Source organism: Natator depressus, chromosome 16 (assembly GCF_965152275.1).
Source record: "Natator depressus isolate rNatDep1 chromosome 16, rNatDep2.hap1, whole genome shotgun sequence".
NCBI classification, from domain to species: Eukaryota; Metazoa; Chordata; order Testudines; family Cheloniidae; genus Natator; species Natator depressus.
This window is the reverse complement of record NC_134249.1, coordinates 24,046,469-24,064,082: the sequence shown is the minus strand read 5'-3', so window position 1 is coordinate 24,064,082 and position 17,614 is coordinate 24,046,469. Positions and strand designations below refer to the sequence as shown.

The 17,614-nt window shown below is 47.9% G+C and overlaps 1 pseudogene; it reads right to left on the bottom strand.

Moving 5' to 3' along the window:
* Positions 1-4,702: 4,702 nt before the first annotated feature.
* LOC142000018 (kinesin-like protein KIF14) overlaps positions 4,703-17,614 on the bottom strand; it is a 41,355-nt pseudogene continuing 28,443 nt past the window's right edge.

The window sequence follows — 17,614 nt, the reverse complement described above, 5'->3', positions numbered from 1 at the left end:
GAGAGAAACCAGGAGCACTCCCAATCCCCTGCTCTTAACCACTAACCCTCTGGTGCTCCTGCACATACAAAATCTATTTCACAATAGCCAATCCTTGGCACCTAGAGTCCTATGAAAATGATACCACATGGAGATTTCGAAAGCTATCTTTTCAAAAAGCAAGTAGGGGGGTGACATTGCCCAAAGAGGAAGTGCTGATCCATTTGGCAGTCAGAATTTAAAATAAAAGCATTTGGAGATCACGTGAAAAAGACTCTGGTTCTAACAGAGCAGCCTGCAGGTCTGGAGGAAACAGACATTGTTAGCTAGCCACGGGTGGAACACCCTCCTCACCCTCTCTTCCCCCAAAAAGGAAAAAAAAGCACATTGACTGAGATGCTAAATTCTGGGAAGACAAACGAAAGAACGCATTCAACGTGACCAGAGTGGGAGGGGCCAAAGACCAAGAGTCAAGGGACTCTCATGGGACTGCAAAGAAGAGAAAACTAGAGAAGATGACCATGTAGCAATGGGATGACTGACTATAATGAGCATTATGTCCACACGCCTTGCAAATATCACCAGTCTCCTGTGGCAAAGCCAATTAATACAATGGAAAGCTAAGGGATGTTGATTGCACTTTAGGACAATGACACTTTGCTTTAGTTTTATATTAACTTGTACCAGAGACAAAGAGATCTGAACATTTAAAAATCTGATTGAAAAACAAGCTTCTTGTCCATTGGAAGGGAAAGTACACTAATATTATTTTACCCTCTCTAGTGCCTTTCACCCCAGCTTCACAAGGCCCTTTATCAGCAATGGATTGAACCTCCCAGCACATCGCTTAGGTAGGTGTTGGTTTCTCCAGGGCAGATCACACACACTTACTTCTAAGACCATTTTCAACCTATGAACCACAGGGAGAGCTGTGCTTCTCTGAGACTGTGCAAATCCCAAAGCCCAGGACACAGCGTGTGAGAGCTGGGGACAGTGTTGTTGGTTAAGGGGATCCAGCGGCGGAACTATCTTCCAGAGGAAACCAGGCCAATCCAGAATCTGGTCATCTTTAGGAAACATTCCAAAGCCTTCCTCCTTGAGAAAGCCTTTCCAGCATAAGGAATGAACACTCCTCCTATTCCTGAACCCCACCTGCCCCCCAAAACAAACAAACACCCTAACCCAGAGACTCCATTTAGTCTGCTAGTGAACTTCCTGTTTCTACTAAATTTATGTGGCAGACACCTAGATGCTACAGCAATGGGTGGCATGGATAATAAACCCGCTAGGTAGACAGTCAGGGCAGAGCCAGGAATGAAACCCAGACTTTCTGTTGACTAGCTCTGTGCTTTAGCCTCCAGACCAAACTCCCTCCCTATAATAAAATGTGGCTGCTAAAGGAAGACTTCATGCTCCAAACCCAAACCAGCAGGATATCTGGTATTTCCCACCATCAACCCTTCAGGGGCCTAGAGGTTTAAAGAATCTATTGTTCCCCCAACACTGTAACTAAGAACCAATTATTCTATCCCCTTCATGAAATATTAATTCCTTCATACCCGAACCGCACTGGACACCAGTCACACACTTACTCTTCTTGCTCCAGGATTTCTTCACTTCACTGTAAATTATGTACAATCCATACCTGTCTGGTGGGTGAGTCTGGCTCTGAGAGGGGTCTGGGGGCAGAATGGTTCTGGGGTGCAAGGTGGGGGGAAGGAAATTGCTTCCACAGGAGGGGTGTTGTGTGCAGGTTCAGCAGCTGGAAGGCTGATATTGTATATAAACACAATATCCGAGACCCGCAGGATGAATCTGTTAATTCTCACCCCACAGCGATGACCCAGGGAGAACTTTAATAACCCTCCTCCCCCCACAAGGAGCCAGCCATGCACACGAGCCACACAAAGCAAGAGACAAAGCACTGAGCAGCTGCACTGTCAGCTGGTGGTTATGCTAAGACCACCTAACTCCCTGCAGGTCTCTGATGGGACTGGAGCCAATACATACCTGAGAATGAAGGTGATGGGCTGAAAGACTTAGTTATAAAAGTTGTGGGATTTCTTATTCTTGGGGGAGGTTTTGCCTGCACAGACTTCCTGTCTCACAGCCCATCTGGATATTGCACATCCACTTGCAAAGTTTTAAAAATCATTTACTTAAATCAAACTCGTCTTGTTTTGAGAGAAACTAGCTAATGCTGAATAGATATCAATCTGTTCAAACTGGACTTCGCACCAGATGCAAAAATAAGCAGGAAAGCACTTAAAAGGGCTTGATTTTAAAATCCAGCACTGGTCCTTTGTGGCAGGAAGCTGACAGATAATCTTCCCCGGGGTGCTACTTGGTATTGTGTTATTCTGAACAGTTTAATCATTTAATGTTGTATTCCAGTGGGTAAAACCCACAATTGTTGTGACTATTTTTGTAAATGCACCTTCTCCCCCCCTCATCAACAAATCTTCGAAGACTGACAGACACAGGGCAACCCGCTCCTCAGCTGCACCAAATAACCAGCCAGGCAACTCCAGGGGAAAATACCCCACTCCCCCAAGACAGTGGCTCTCCACCTTTCCAGACTACTGTACCCCTTTCATGGGTCTGATTTGTATTGTGTGCCCCCAAGTTTCACCTCCCTTATAACTTGCTTACAGGATCAGACGTAAACATGCAAATGGGTCACACTGTTACTGAAAGTTTGCTTTCTCATTTTACCACGCAATTCTAAAATAAATCAAGTGGCATACAAATACTGTACTTACCTTTCAGTGCATAGTACATAGAGCAGTACCAACAAGTCATTGTCTGGACGTGTAGTTTGTCCTGACTTCGCTAGTGCTTTGTAGGTAGCCTGTTGTGAAACTAGGCAAATCTCTAGATGAGCTGATGCACCCTAGCAGATCTCTGCCTACCCCTGGCTGCGAACCACCCCCCAAGGGACTGCCCGGGCCGACAGCGGGGCTTTCCGCTCCGCAAACGCGGCTCTGACCCGGGAGCGGTTCCAGCGCGGAGCGCCCCTGCGAAAAGCGCGCGGGGCCAGACCCGCGGGAGGAACGCGCCGGTCCCCGGAAAGCTGCAGCGGCTCCGAAGGGCTCCCCGGGCCCGGACCCGGACCGCGCCTCCCCAGCCCCAGCCCCAGCCCCGCCAGGCTCCAGAGAGGCGAGTCGAAGCGCAGCCCGGAGCCAGCGCCCCGGGCAGCCGCCCTCCGCCCCGGCTCCTACCGTCCGACGGCTCCGGGCTCACGCCGGCCCCGGGGCGCGGGGCGCTGCTGCCCGCATGGCCTCCCCGCTCCGCGGCGCCCGGCTGGAGGGGACTCGCCCCTGCCCCGGGCCCGCGGCAGAGGCGGCTCCGGGCGAGCCTCTCACATGCAAATCGCAGCCTGGGGCGTAACCGCGGCCGCCTCCCCTCTCTGGGAGCCGCCCGGCGGCCCCTTGGCCCGCGGCCCCCGCCGTCGGGGGAGGGCAGCCGGCTCCTGCTCCAGCCCAGCCGCCGGAGTAACGCTGACAGCTCCAGCGGCTGCACTGGGGGCTCCCGGCAGCCAGGCCCAGCTCGGCGCCCCTACCCCGCTGGAGCCTGTCTAGAGCCCAGCTGCTGGAGAAAGGAGCAACAGCAGGATCAGGCACAGGGGCTGGCCCTAGCCCACTCCTGCCGGCAGCAAGGAGCCCCAAGGACAGCTGGTTAGAAGGGGGGCAGCTTGCCTGCCACCCCAGCCCAGGGGCTAGCTGCTAGGGGAGGCTCCTGGTAAGAGAGAGGGTTCGTGTTTCTTGAGGACCAGTCCCTAGACCAGCACCAGATCCTCAGCTCTCCCCGAGAATTTAGGAAGGCACCAAGCCAGGCTCTGGTATCAAAAAGGTTGAGAAACAGCGATAAATACTTCTGAAAAACTAGCTTTGAGAGCCATGTATCTCCCCTGAGGCTGGCCCTGATAGACATGTGGGTGCCACACAGTGGGATGCCCTGACTGGCTTTGCCCTTCTACATCCTACTAAAGACCTCCAGACCTCCAGTGTTTTCACCTAGCACCACACAGGCAAACTAAAAGCAGCCTTCACAGCCCAGGGGAGTTTCTCCAAATCTGTTTATTTTACATTAGAGCAGAAATGACAAAACATTGCCTTTTTAGCATGAAAAATTTGGAAAGCATTGACACGTCAACATGAAACCTTTTGGACAACAAGAGTGGAGGGACATGATTTGGCCAAAGCAGGTCAGAGAGCCCTTTTGACAAGAGATGCTCTAACAAAACTAGTTGGATTCTTTTTAACAAGAAACAAAAAGGTGAGAGAGATGGAGGTTGTGTTGCTAATGTACATCAACATATTCAGGGGTCTCTACTTAATACCTTACAAGCAGTTTGTGCCACTAAAGACACCCATGAAAGAGGTGAGATCATTAAGGTAATTATTACATGCCTGAATTTAGACACTTTTTTTGTTAAAGCTGGGTTGCTCCCACAATAAATAAGCGTTATTTAACTTCAGTTACAAACTATTTGCTTTTCACCACTCCGTAATCAAAGGAGTAAAACTGACATTAAATGCCTAGGGCCTTACAGATTAGAACAAGGTTTATAAAGGTTCCCAGGTCGGACAACGCGTGAAGTGCTGTTGTGATTTTCAAAGCCACATTCCCACAACGGTCCCTGTAGCAGACAGCCTGAAGGCAGGATTTTAAGACTAGAGTATTTGGGCCACCTCCACAGTGCCCCAGCCTTCTTAGCCTCTCAAGGGAGAGGCTCTCTTTTGATTAATGCTCGATTCAGCTTTGCTACAGCAACACGCACATAGTTCCCACTCCTCCCCCGTAAGTGAATGCTTGAGTCAGGCCCTGGATTCATGGGCAACTGCCTTTTGTTCTTCGGGGCCTCCATCCCGGAAGGAAGGCAGTTATCGCAGCCCAGTGTCTCTGCTAGTTGCAATAAATCTCTAGCAGAAGAATGGACCTGGGAGGCAGCTGCTTTGGGCTGCTTAGTCACCGTTGCCAGTTGGTAAACTGACTGATGAGGAGATTCAGCATGAGCAGCGCTGCACAAGCATTAAAAGTCTTGACTTGCTTCAGCTTTGCTAGGTCTGGGTCCCGGTCAGCTGTGAGGAGCAGGGGAGGTGGTCAGAGCCAAAACCAAAAAAAGTTCAGATTGCATCTTTCATCAAGTATTTAACTCAGTGCTTTCCTGCTTACAGGGAGGCCATTAGGACTTCCACAGCACTTAACTAGCTAGAGAACTTTGCAAAACCATTAATTAAATAGTTCTAACACTCCAACTCAGGAGGTAAGTGTTCCCCATATGCCCAGGTGTAAAATAAAGTTAAACAAGTTTTCCTAAAGCAGAGTGCTGTCACTAGTACAGCCAAAATGGAGATGCAGGTGTCCTGACTTTGTGCTTGCCTGGGCTGTGCTGCTTTCATCCCCCTCCTGAGATATGGCTATAGTACCTGCCTTTTACAGATGGGGAAAGGGTGGGGGAGGAGAGGAGAGAAGCAGTCCTCGCTGAGTACTGCCCCCCACCCATTCTCCACTCACTTACATGAATTTACAGTGGTGCAGTTTCATTGACCTACTGCAGATTTAAAGAACCAAAACAAAGATGTGTAACAGACCACCACCCAATATTTCCTAAGACAGTTTAGCTGTGGAATCAGTTAACTCTTGGGCTGAAAATCTTCCAGAGTTGTGTGCCAACATGTTTCACTCTAAATATTTTAAACAGTAGCTGGTCCTAGTGAGGGTCAAAGAAAGAGCCAATTAATTATGTTCAGAAGCTGCATTTGCTTGAAGCATATTCTCAGTATTCCTTGTAACTAGAAGGAAATCTGCAGCATGTAGTTGCACCTGCAAGCAAGACCACCCAGCAATTTGAAGACCATCTCCAAATAGACCAGTCAAGAGTAAAATGAGTAACTATGAAGAAGCATTACCTTTCAGACACTGCAAAGCAATTGTAGAGGCCCGTTTCCAAGCCACCTGGAGAGCATTCAAGTCACAACTTAAAGTTTTATAAATAGGAAAAAGAAAAGGAGTACGTGTGGCACCTTAGAGACTAACCAATTTATTTGAGCATAAGCTTTCGTGAGCTACAGCTCACTTCATCGGATGCATACTGTAGAAAGTGTAGAAGATCTTTTATACACACAAAGCATGACAAAATACCTCCCCCCACCCCACTCTCCTGCTGGTAATAGCTTATCTAAAGTGACCACTCTCCTTACAATGTGTATGATAATCAAGGTGGGCCATTTCCAGCACAAATCCAGGGTTTAACAAGAACGTGGGGGGAGGGTTAGGAAAAAACAAGGGGAAATAGGTTACCTTGCACAATGATTTAGCCACTCCCAGTCTCTATTCAAGCCTAAGTTAATTGTATCCAATTTGCAAATGAATTCCAATTCAACAGTTTCTCACTGGAGTCTGGATTTGAAGTTTTTTTGTTGAAGAATTGCAACTTTCATGTCTGTAATCGCGTGACCAGAGAGATTGAAGTGTTCTCCGACTGGTTTATGAATGTTATAATTCTTGACATCTGATTTGTGTCCATTTATTCTTTTACGTAGAGACTGTCCAGTTTGACCAATGTACATAGCAGAGGGGCATTGCTGGCACATGATGGCATATATCACATTGGTGGATGTGCAGGTGAACGAGCCTCTGATAGTGTGGCTGATGTGATTAGGTCCTGTGATGGTGTCCCCTGAATAGATATGTGGGCACAGTTGGCAACGGGCTTTGTTGCAAGGATAGGTTCCTGGGTTAGTGGTTCTGTTGTGTGGTATGTGGTTGCTGGGGAGTATTTGCTTCAGGCTGGGGGGCTGTCTGTAGGCAAGGACTGGCCTGTCTCCCAGGATTTGTGAGAGTGTTGGGTCATCCTTCAGGATAGGTTATAGATCCTTAATAATGCGTTGGAGGGGTTTTAGTTGGGGGCTGAAGGTGTATAAAAGATCTTCTACGCTTTCCACAGTATGCATCCGATGAAGTGAGCTGTAGCTCACGAAAGCTTATGCTCAAATAAATTGGTTAGTCTCTAAGGTGCCACAAGTCCTCCTTTTCTTTTTGCGAATACAGACTAATACGGCTGTTACTCTGAAACCTGTCATAAACAGGAAACATGCTCTTGAAAACTCAGATTTGGAGGTTTTTCTGACTTCTGTTGTTTGAGGGATTCAAATTCCCTCTATTAAAAAAAAAAGACTTATTAGCTAGACTAGAAACCTGTTCTCACCTCTTCTCTGCTATTTAGCAATTTTCCCTGAATTCTGGCCTATTGTTTATATTCCAAGAGGCATCTCTGCAGAGGCTGGGGAGGAGCAATCACTTGGAGTGTAAATTAGTGAAGCAGGCATATGTCTTCCCATGAGGCAGGCTCCTCAACAAAGCAGCAACTCCACAGTGTGCCTTGGACACAACAAAAGAGGTACTTTAGAAAGCACTTTGATGAGTGTCTGTATGGCAAGCTAGACAAGTGTCAATGCCACACAAGTTCTCACCCAGAGAAGTTACCATGTGACTTCAGTGAACAACCCATCTTTTACCATGCCCAACCAATGGAGATTATTCCAAGAACAACTGCAGAGCCCCTGCCCTTTCCACATACACATGCGCTCACCCAGAATATTTTGCATTTCTCCATAAAACACTGCAGAGAGCTGCCAACAGAGAGGAAGTGTCTTCTGACTTCCTCTGCCAGCTAAAAAGGAGAAAGACGTGAAGCAAGCACAGAAAGTGGGTCTTGGGGCACCAAGCAGCAGGTATCATTGTGAGTGAGAGCCTGCACAGCTGTATGGGAGATGGTTGGCACTGGCTCAGAGTCAAGGTCTTAGTCTGGTAAACTGGACGCCCTGCTGTAGATGCAGAACCATTGGTGAAGAGAACATTGGGAAGCAATATCAGGGCAGGCTGTAGGATTTAAGGCCTTTGTCTCCTCACTTCATGGGGGCAGGGGGAGGAGAGAGAAAGAATAAATGTGAGCAGATTCTCTCCATCCCCAGATAACCAAGAGCAAAGTCAGCAAGAGGAGACTGCACTGATTGGTGCATCCTGTAGGTTTTGCCTTAAACTACACTTAGCCTAGGTGAGCCCCAGTCAGACTCACTGCCACAGTAAGCATAGGATGGTCCCAGAAGTATGCCCTTATCCACCACCCTGTAAGCCAACTCTGCACGTGAATTCCCCTCTCCCCAATTAAAATGGAACACTGCAGTCCATTTCCCATGCAGGGAGCAGCAGAATCCCTGCCAGCCATTCAAGGGACACCTGAGAAGAGGGACGAGTGTCTACACAAATAATTACTCTAAGTGTAAACAGTAGTCAAGCCATCAGTACATCGTCTCTCATGAGGCCGTTATAAGTACAGGAGGCATTCTAAGGCACCCACTGTCTGTGTAAGTAGGAATAAGGCCATCGGGAGAGTCGGTTGTGATACAAACAGAGCCTGCTTACTCAAAATGTTGTGAGACACCTGAAGGTTTCCAGTTAGTGGTGGAATGACGGAGCAAGCTGTGCTGTTGACTCTGGGGAGTAACCAACCTTGGATTTGCTTCTATTTAAGTATTTTCAAGCCAGTTAAATATCTGATTACATGGGATCGATTTAAAAAAACGATATTAGTTTTAGGAGGAATTGTACCATATTAGCAAGAGTTCTTGATCGCACATCACCACCACAGCTTGCAAATCTTTCACACAGCTTCAGAGAGGAGCTTCTCATTTACAGGGCAGTGATATCTGTATACTCAAACACACTCAGCAAATATCTGCCAAATCAAGTAGGGACCAGTGTTTGTAAATGAGATGCAGAGGTGCAACACAGCAAGGGAGCGTGTTCATTAGGTCACTTTGCAGCTCATGGGCTCCTACAGTTACAGTTTCCCCCAACCCAGAGGGGGTGTGAGCCCACTGCAGCATGTGCTTTTGCCACTCCTCCTACTGCGCAAGGCTGGCCTCCACTGAGTTTCCCCTCAAGTTTTGTTTGAAAGGTTTGCACAGGTAGGGAGAGTGTCTGCCAAGTCTTCCCCGAGAGGGCATTCGCAATTATTGCGGTTAGATCAGCAACACCTCCGACACACCCCAGTGACAGAGCACTTTGCTCGCCAGCTTTATTGCCGCAGCAGCTATTCTACAAGAGCCTCCACACCTGGAAAGTTACAGTACCTGCTTCTCTGAAGACACGTTCTGGCGCTGCAGGTCCAGGAGTTCCTCTGTGTTCTTATGAATCTGCATATCAATATAGCTTTCTGCCCCTCCAGTGACTGCCTCCGTCACATTGTCTGGAAGGAACTGAAACCACAAACATTCCATCTTAGTGAAGTGTCATCGGATTATCAGCATTGCCTATTTCACAAAGCATTCTGGGAGGGACAACTCAGAGTTGGTCTTATTCACTACTGAGGAATCCACTGATGAATACTGGGGCAGGGGCTGGTGGGATGGCTAGTCGCCAGGATGCAAGAGTAGGAATTGAAGCCTACACTTCCCTCAAGCTCAGTCACTTCCCTCCCATCCCCATTGCAAGCTACAAGAGGAGACAGATCAGCTCCTCAGGACCAAAATTCTCAGCCATTCCTGCTCCCCACCCCCACGACTCCACTCTCAGCAGTCAAAGCCTCCAGAGCTGCCATCAACACAACTCTTACAATGCAGATATACATTGGCAATCTGCCAATTAGTCTCCAGCACACTGAACATTGAGAATTTGGATACAGTATAAGCTGGATTTTAGATCTTGCTATGAGCTGGAATACTGGGCTACTCATAGTATTGTTAACCTGAGCGTTTAATTCCATTAAAAAAAGCCTAACACCTTCACTTGGGAGATCAATCCATCACAGAGATTCCACTTTGCCACAGAAACAGGAGAGATTACTGCAGAGTTTAGCTCCAGCCAGTTAGAAGGTACACCAGGCCTGGTTTCTATCCCAGCTGAACCCCCAGGTCTGAGTAGGAATGTGTGGCAGAGAAACTTTCCAAGATGAAAGTTGATCAGTATTCAAAGAGTGTCTGGCAAATATTTGGACTTGGATGGCTTTTTTTTTTTTTTTTTTGGTAGTGTAGCGAGCTGTTTGTCAAGCAGTACAATGCCCAGCTCCCAAGGAGGTTCCCACAATCCCAGGGAACAATTAGAGAGCATAGGAGGCTCTGAACTATCACCCATGGAAGGGGCTCTCATCAACTGGCCTCTCACAGACAGGGAGCAGCGTCAGCATCCGTGGAAGCAGCATTTTGATTGACAACTGGACAATCATCCCCACCTTCCCCAGGCAAAGGTTCAGCCTTACCTCAGCTCATTCAAGATTGGCTTCCGGCCCCACAGCAACCATTAGCTGGCCGAGCCAGCTAGCAACAGCGACCACTGACTGCTCAATTTGCTCCTTGGATTCCAGGATCATAGATGTAATTTCACATTCACAGCCCTGCAGAAGGGAGGCAAGAAGGCCGGCGGCACATGTTCAAGTTGACTTTCTTTCGATTTCATTACAAGCATCATCTTTGCAGTGCACGCTTCGCGCAGCAAGGCTTTTACAGACAGACACTAGCTCATTAGAGCCCCAGGTTTACACACATTTTCTAGGCAGAGCCATTCTTGCAGGCTGCTTGTTGCCAGATAGAGTGGGGGACATTTCCGCTATTCTCTCCCCTCCCCCATTTCAGCGCTCATTAGACAGATTATTCCTTAGCAGCACAATCACAATGCACACATAGGCGATGCCTCACCACTGCAAGGATTAGTTTGAGGCGCATTATAGCCTTAAGTAACATGCCTGAAAAAGGACTAAATCAGCAGATCAGCAACTCTGAGTCAGGGCCACCCCTGTGCTCTGCAGAGGTCCAGGATTCTGTGGACCTGGTTCCAGTCAAATCAGGCAGCACTATGGAGGCTGTGTGCTTTGACTCAACTCATGGCAAGGAGGAGGGGGAATTAGAGAGAGACACCCCTCTGGTCAGATCAGGAGCAGCATTAAGGGCTCCCAGAAGGGAGGCTGGACTGAGTAGGCTTGAAGTTGTTAGGTGTCTTGTCACCTCTCCAGCCTTCCCCCGTACAGTCCTCAGGCTGAAAATTCAGAGTGCAGAAGTTCAGGACATTCTGCCTGGTTCTCTGCACCATGGTACAGGCTCTGTCACAGGCTCCTGCCTCCAATGGATGGCAAGAGCTAGGGAGGTGAAAAGGTCTAGCAGAGATGTACAGCATCCAGGGTCACCACCACCTAAGTCTATCCTCCCATGGGAGCCAAGCTCCCGACTACCAAAAGGGTAGGACAAAGTCATTAAGCTAGTAGTGGTGGCAGCATTAAGAGTGTCTGCAGCCACCTTGCTGGTATTTGAGGCCCCACATCCTGTGAAGCAAATGGTTCAGTCTTAAACATAATGCAAGATGACTTCTCATGCAACAGCCGCTGCCCGTTTACCAGCTTCTCCTCCTCATTACAGGGTTAGGAGAGTCCATCGCCATGGTCAGGCAATGGAATGGCCTTTTCCAGGAGCTCTAAGGGGACAGTGACTTACGTTCAGCAAGAAGGCAACATTCCCACCAAGGTTCTTCACTTCAGCCTCTAGATGGTCCTTCAGAGCACCAGATCCAGGAGCACAGGTCTCCAAAAGCCTGACACAGACTGCTAGCTGATCTATTGTGGAGGAAACCTTGATGATGAGGTAGGCCTGGATGCTTCTATCATCAGACACTGGGAAGGGTGGAGAGGAAGGAAGGGGGATCCCTATGTTAAAGGGTGAGAAAAGCCTAGGATGGGTTCCAGGGTCTGGAACGACCAGGCAGACTCCATCCAGCTGCTGGTGTAAACATGACCCAGCCAGCACTTACCCATAGCAGTGCTGTAGACACACTGTTCGCAGGCTTGAGCAATGGCTGCACTGGAGTCCAGTACTGCTTTCAGGCCAGCAGCATCTTTAAGAGGAGGCTGCCAGATTCTTCCTCTTTTCCAAGAGCCTCCATTGCCGAATCGATCAGCAGCTTGCAGACAGCAGCACAGCTGCCATTTGGAAAGGGAGCATCCAGAAGCCCTGGGGCGTTAGGCAAAAGAGGGGGGGGGGAAAACTCAACGTGCTGTTTTGTACATGCACTAGGTAGCTGGACGAAACCTGGAGAGCAGTCGAACAGACATGTTCTACGTTGAGAAGGACTGAAAAGAAGGGGGGAAAAAAAGTCACCCCAAGGAGAGAACTGAAGGGTCTGAACCTCCCCGACCCCAAATAAGCAATTGAATCAACTGATTGTCAACATTATTGTGTATAAAAGTGTCTCAAGTCAAGTCTTCTATGAAGAAGGCCTTTAATGTCGTGAACTTTGTCCTTGGAGATATAGACACGGGTTATGGCGATGAATGTGTGAATGCATACATGTGTAGAAAATTGTAATTGAACTATAGTGCAACTGCAGCAACACCTCACAGCCACGTACAGAGGCAGTTGGGCAGGTGTCCCTGGCCACATGTTTTGTATGAAACCCACTCCAAGCACCTAGCATTGTCCAGCCAGGAAGAGAGAATGGTTGATAAAAAGTTCAGTTGTTCCAATATTTTCCCATTAAAAGAAAACCCCAGTCTGGGAAACCCCCCTGCTCTGTGTACCCATAAATTACCAGAGTTAAGGAAAAGCCCACTGCAAGCCCTGTAAAAGGGAAGGAATTTAAGTGAAGGCTACCCAGAAATGGAGGGCCAGCATCTAAGCTAGGGGTTGTCTGACGTGCTGGATCTCTGTAGGGCAGAGGGCATGCTGGGAAGCTGTTTGCAGTAGGAAATGGAATTTAGCCAATAAAAGAGTGCAAACTCAGGTGTTATGCCTTTATATTCATTTTCTGTGTAACTTGTGTTTGCTTTCCCTCACTATTTCATCTTTGAAGCTATGATTTTTCTATTAAATACACTGTTTTTACCTCAAGCAGGTCTGTTGTACAAACTGTGTGCACCAAAGCGAACTGACAACTGAGGACAGGTTTCACACTTTTGGGGTGACAAACCAGAGGGGAAGTCTGAGTGGTATCTAAGAACCTGAGGAGACAGATTCGGGGTGCCCTCATGACCAGAAGGGATTTTGAGGTCACCTTGAAAGTCATAACTAGGCTAATGGAAACCAGAGTGGGACCTTATGTCAGCTGGCTACTGGCGTCAGAGCACTGAACTGTAGCATTAAGATACCCAAAGTTATCAGGCAGGGAGTGACAGAACCCCCATTGGTCTGGGCGCTCCCAGAAACATATAGGAACTATAGCTGGCATTTTTTAAATTTAGTATCCTAACTTCAGAATGACGCAGTCTGGGGTAGGGAGGAGGGGTGAGAGGAAATACAGCAGTGCTCCTCACCTGGCCAAGCCCAATGTCTGAAAATAATCACCCCCCCCCCCGCCCCTCCACTTCAGACTCCAAAGTGGGTGACAGGCTCCATGTGTAGCCAGTGGGCAGCACGGGTTACTTGTGTGGTTACTGCCTAGTGCCATTTTCATTAATGGGAACCAAATCTTTTCCTTCTGTTGGAGAAGGAATTAAGGAGCACTTTGATCTCCTGATTGCCCTAGTTTTATTACCTTTTTTTTTAAACCCTATTTTGATATGCGCAAAAAACAGAACCAGACCCTGCTAGTTCATCATTACGTCTAATACTGTTGCGTTATTGATTTTAAGCAGCATTAGCACAGAAGAGGTATTCAATGGTGTATAACAAGCCTACTTACCTTTCCCCAGTACCTTTCCTGATGTCTGAGAGGACTCCTGCCCCTGACAGAAAACAAGGAGTTTGAGATTAGCTGGCCAAGCTGCCTGCATCCTTGTGGGTTTGTTTCCCCCCGCCTTAAGAAAAGGATCCACTCCACAAGGGTTAAAGCATAGATGGGATGCTAGTGCTTCCCTTCGATGTAATGGGATTACACCCAGTGGCTCAGGGAGCCATCTCCTGGGCTATGGGGCTTTAAGCAGCATGAAGGAAGATTCACATCTGCTTCTCCCCAGCCCTTCCTTACCGTTTCGTTTCCTAGGAGAGCCATTAGGAGCTATTCTGTACCACTTGCAGAAAGATGGGAAACTGGACTTGGCTCCAAAGAATTTAAGCCCCATTCTTTGACAGCACAAAGAGCAGAGAAAACGTTCTTAGATTTCTTACCTGGAGAACTTCAGGCTTGTGACTTAAACCCAGAAGGTAACTGGGCCTAGTTCCAGGTACGGTTAGCTTGAGCCTACAAAGTCTTAAAATGGTTTGAGTTACCAAGTACCTCAGAGACCCTCCTTTACGCTGTCTGGTGTAAGGCCATGGCCATGGAGCTCAGCCAGGCCACTTGAGCTAACTGCTCCCCACTTTAGAGGTCAGGAAGGCTGTGTTAGTGGGACACCTGGGGAAGTTGCCCCCCCCACCCCCCAATTTGGTTCACCAGGGAGAGACATGTGTTAACTTTCAAGTCATGCTGTGAGGTCTATTTGTTCTGTGTAGTTCTTTCTAGGAGTCAGGGTGAGTTGAGTGCCCAGAACTGGGTCACGGGAAATTCGGTGCTTTCAGGGGTGGAGGAAGGGGGGGCGGTTGGAGTGCAGGAGGGTTTATGTGCTGGTTCACTTTGAAGTTCATCCATCTATTTCGAGCATTGGGGCAGCACATTTTAAACAGAGAATTGTGCAAATGCTAATTCCATGTGCTATCTGCATAGTATGTCTAGTACCCAGATCTTCACATTAGTAAATGCGTTGTGTTTTGTAACTAAGCTCCCACAGAGACTTTAAATGCTGAGTAGTCACCCCTTGATGTTTTCAGGACACCGTAGAAAGATTTTATATATTTAAGTCTTGATGCAGGTTGTATTTAGACACTACTTGAGGGCAGTAGTTGGAGGAACTGTGGCCAAAGTTGGATTTGTATTAAATCCTATTTGATGTATATTTTGGATGGGGCACATTGCACCCAACTGACTGCTCTGGTGCTGCTCAGGTGAGGAGAAGACAGTCCTTCCTTCCCCAGGCTGAGACTCAGTGTTGCTGGTTCTATTCCGATGCCAGCCTTCGTCCTAGGCTCATTTGAAGAGTCAACTTTGACCATTTTTTTTTTTGAATGCCTAAAACAAACCTCGCTGAGGCGGTTTAACAAGCTCCTGTAGACATGCCAGGCTTAATCTTGCTCTTCCAGACCCTTCGTATTGTCCAGACTGAAAGCTCAACACAGAGCCTCTTCCATTAATTGCCAGTTTTATGTTTTCCAGTGACAGGCATATTGTCTGCAGGAACAGACTCAATTGTGTCCCCACGCAGCAGGACACCAGCTGCTGATATTTCAGAGCCTTTCGAGGGAGGCTGGGCAAAGCTCCTATTTAGAGCTATCATCTATAACAAAGCAGAGTAACCTAGGAACTTTTAGTGGAAAAAATAGGAGCCATAGCCATTATTCTTCTTATTCAGTTACTCTCACGCCACTGACTATTCCTGTCTGCCATCCACCCAGCACTCAGATGGGCCATTCGGTTCTATTCCCAGACACCCCTCCTCCCTACACCTTCGCTCCATGCAGACAAGCCCCTCCATCCCTTCTCTCCTTCCCCACCCCCCATCAGTTTCTCCTAAAAGGATTTGGCTGGCTTAGCCAGTCACCCACATCACATCCAGACTGGCTGTTGAACAGAGTTGGGAAGCCTGTTTAAAGCTGGATTTCAACAGGGTTCTCACTAAGCCCATTTCTGGTCCCGGGCTAGCCAAGCCTCGAAAGCCCAAAGCTGAACACTCCCTGCACTTCAACAGGATTTCAAGCCTCTGCCCCGTTTTATAGCTCAGGCCCCTTTAAGCTGTATTCTGAAAGCACACAGTGTCCACTAGCCTCAAGGTAGTTGTCTGAGGGTCACTGTGGTAACTGAGGACTGGTCAGCACAGATCTCAGCCATGTCCTTCAGTTGTTGGTTTTCAGAATAATGCTTCTAACAGAGTTTGACCCAGGCAATGCCATGCTAAAAGCTGATTTAGCTGCAGCAGAGTTTACATACGGTCCTTGCTTCCAGCCCACATGGATGGGGCCACATTTGCTAGATCTTCCTTACTACCCCAGCAGCAGTGGGCTCTGCAGACCATTCCTTCTGACCTGTAAGGATGTACAACAGAGGCTGACCAGGTTCCCAACAGCAGGCAGGTCTCCAGATTATCGAGACAGTCAGAGTTCCCTCTGATGCATGGGATCACACATAGGGGTAGGGTAGAAATCCCTCCCACATAGCAACGTTCAGAAAATCCCATCTCTTCCCCTCACCCATCTCTTCCATTTGCCTCTGCTATAAAATTCTAGCTTTTGTCCTAAGCACCACACTATGAAGTGCTATCAGAGCCATTTGTCTTGACTAAAGCACTAATGCTGTTGGACTCCTCCTGTCTGCCTGTACCTGTTCGGTGATGGAGATTTCACAACTGCTTCCCAGGTACCAGTCAGATCATAAAAGAGGCCATCTCCATTGCCATCACAGGGTCCCTGAGAAGATGATGGGAAGCATTTAATATAACGTTTGAAACCTCAATAAACTACACCTAAAATTGGAGAGAAAAAACTGTGAATGAACAAAGCATACTGGAAGGTGTGCCCTCTGTTCTGAAGGGTAAGCACTTGCCAATAGGTAGCATTTTCCTCTGCAAAAGTCACATTAGGAAATAAAGGGGGAAACTGAGGCCAGACCTGTTGAAGTACTAGACACGAACATGGGGAGACCAGTGGTGCTTCAGCCTTTGGTCAGCAAGCAGGGAGAACGTGAGCAGGGTAGATCTGCTGAGCATAGCAGGGTGTACCAAGGTATGAATGTAGTTTGAACTCTTGGTTTTCCGCATGTCAGTATTAGCCAGAGGGGTAATTTTGCCTTATTTATTGGTATCAGAACATACATTATTTTCCCCTTAACCTCACAGTCTGGTGGCTTTTAGCAGATTTCCTGGGCTTGGACCAGCTATTGCAGGAGGCACTGCTAAGGAAGAACATTTGGCTTTGACAGCCATTTTTAGAGGCGGGGATTCTTGTTAATCTGTGTCTGGTCTTTCAATCTCCACAAAACTGCTCTCCTTCTATTGCATCCCCAGCAGCACATAAGGTAAAAGTGCTGTGTCTGGCACATCTAGATCTCCTAGGACCTTCAAGAGTGCCTTCCAGAGCCAGGATTGGATGTTGAAGAGCTCACTAACAACCTACACAGGTGCGACAATAGCGTGAAATGTCTGCACCAACTTTTAGTGACAAAGTTTAAACAATAACTGTAGGGAAACATTGAGAGTTTTCTCTTCTCCCTGCCCTTTTATTCAGGCAGTCACAGTATCCACTGAGATTCCTCACAGGGCATGGGCGGAGCTCCAAAACAGTAGCATTAGTAATTTAACAGGCGTTCCCTCATTAACAAAACAAAGTAGTCCAGGTAAAATTTAACTTGGTCTCAATGCTGAGGCTTTGATTTGCCAGTCCTGCAGAAGGGATAGTTACTAATGATGTCTCCACGAACAGCACGACCCCTCCTAGGGGACAGACTAGCAGTAGTACTGAAGAGCAGGATGAATGCAGACCCAGAAGAGCTGCAGCAGACTCAGTTTCAACACTAAATCTCAGGCTGGCCACGTAAAAACATTTTGCAGTCTCCACTGCCCTGGGTAGGATGGCTGCACACCAAGAGAGCACAAAGCCAAATTTCCCCACGCTTGCTTGTGTCA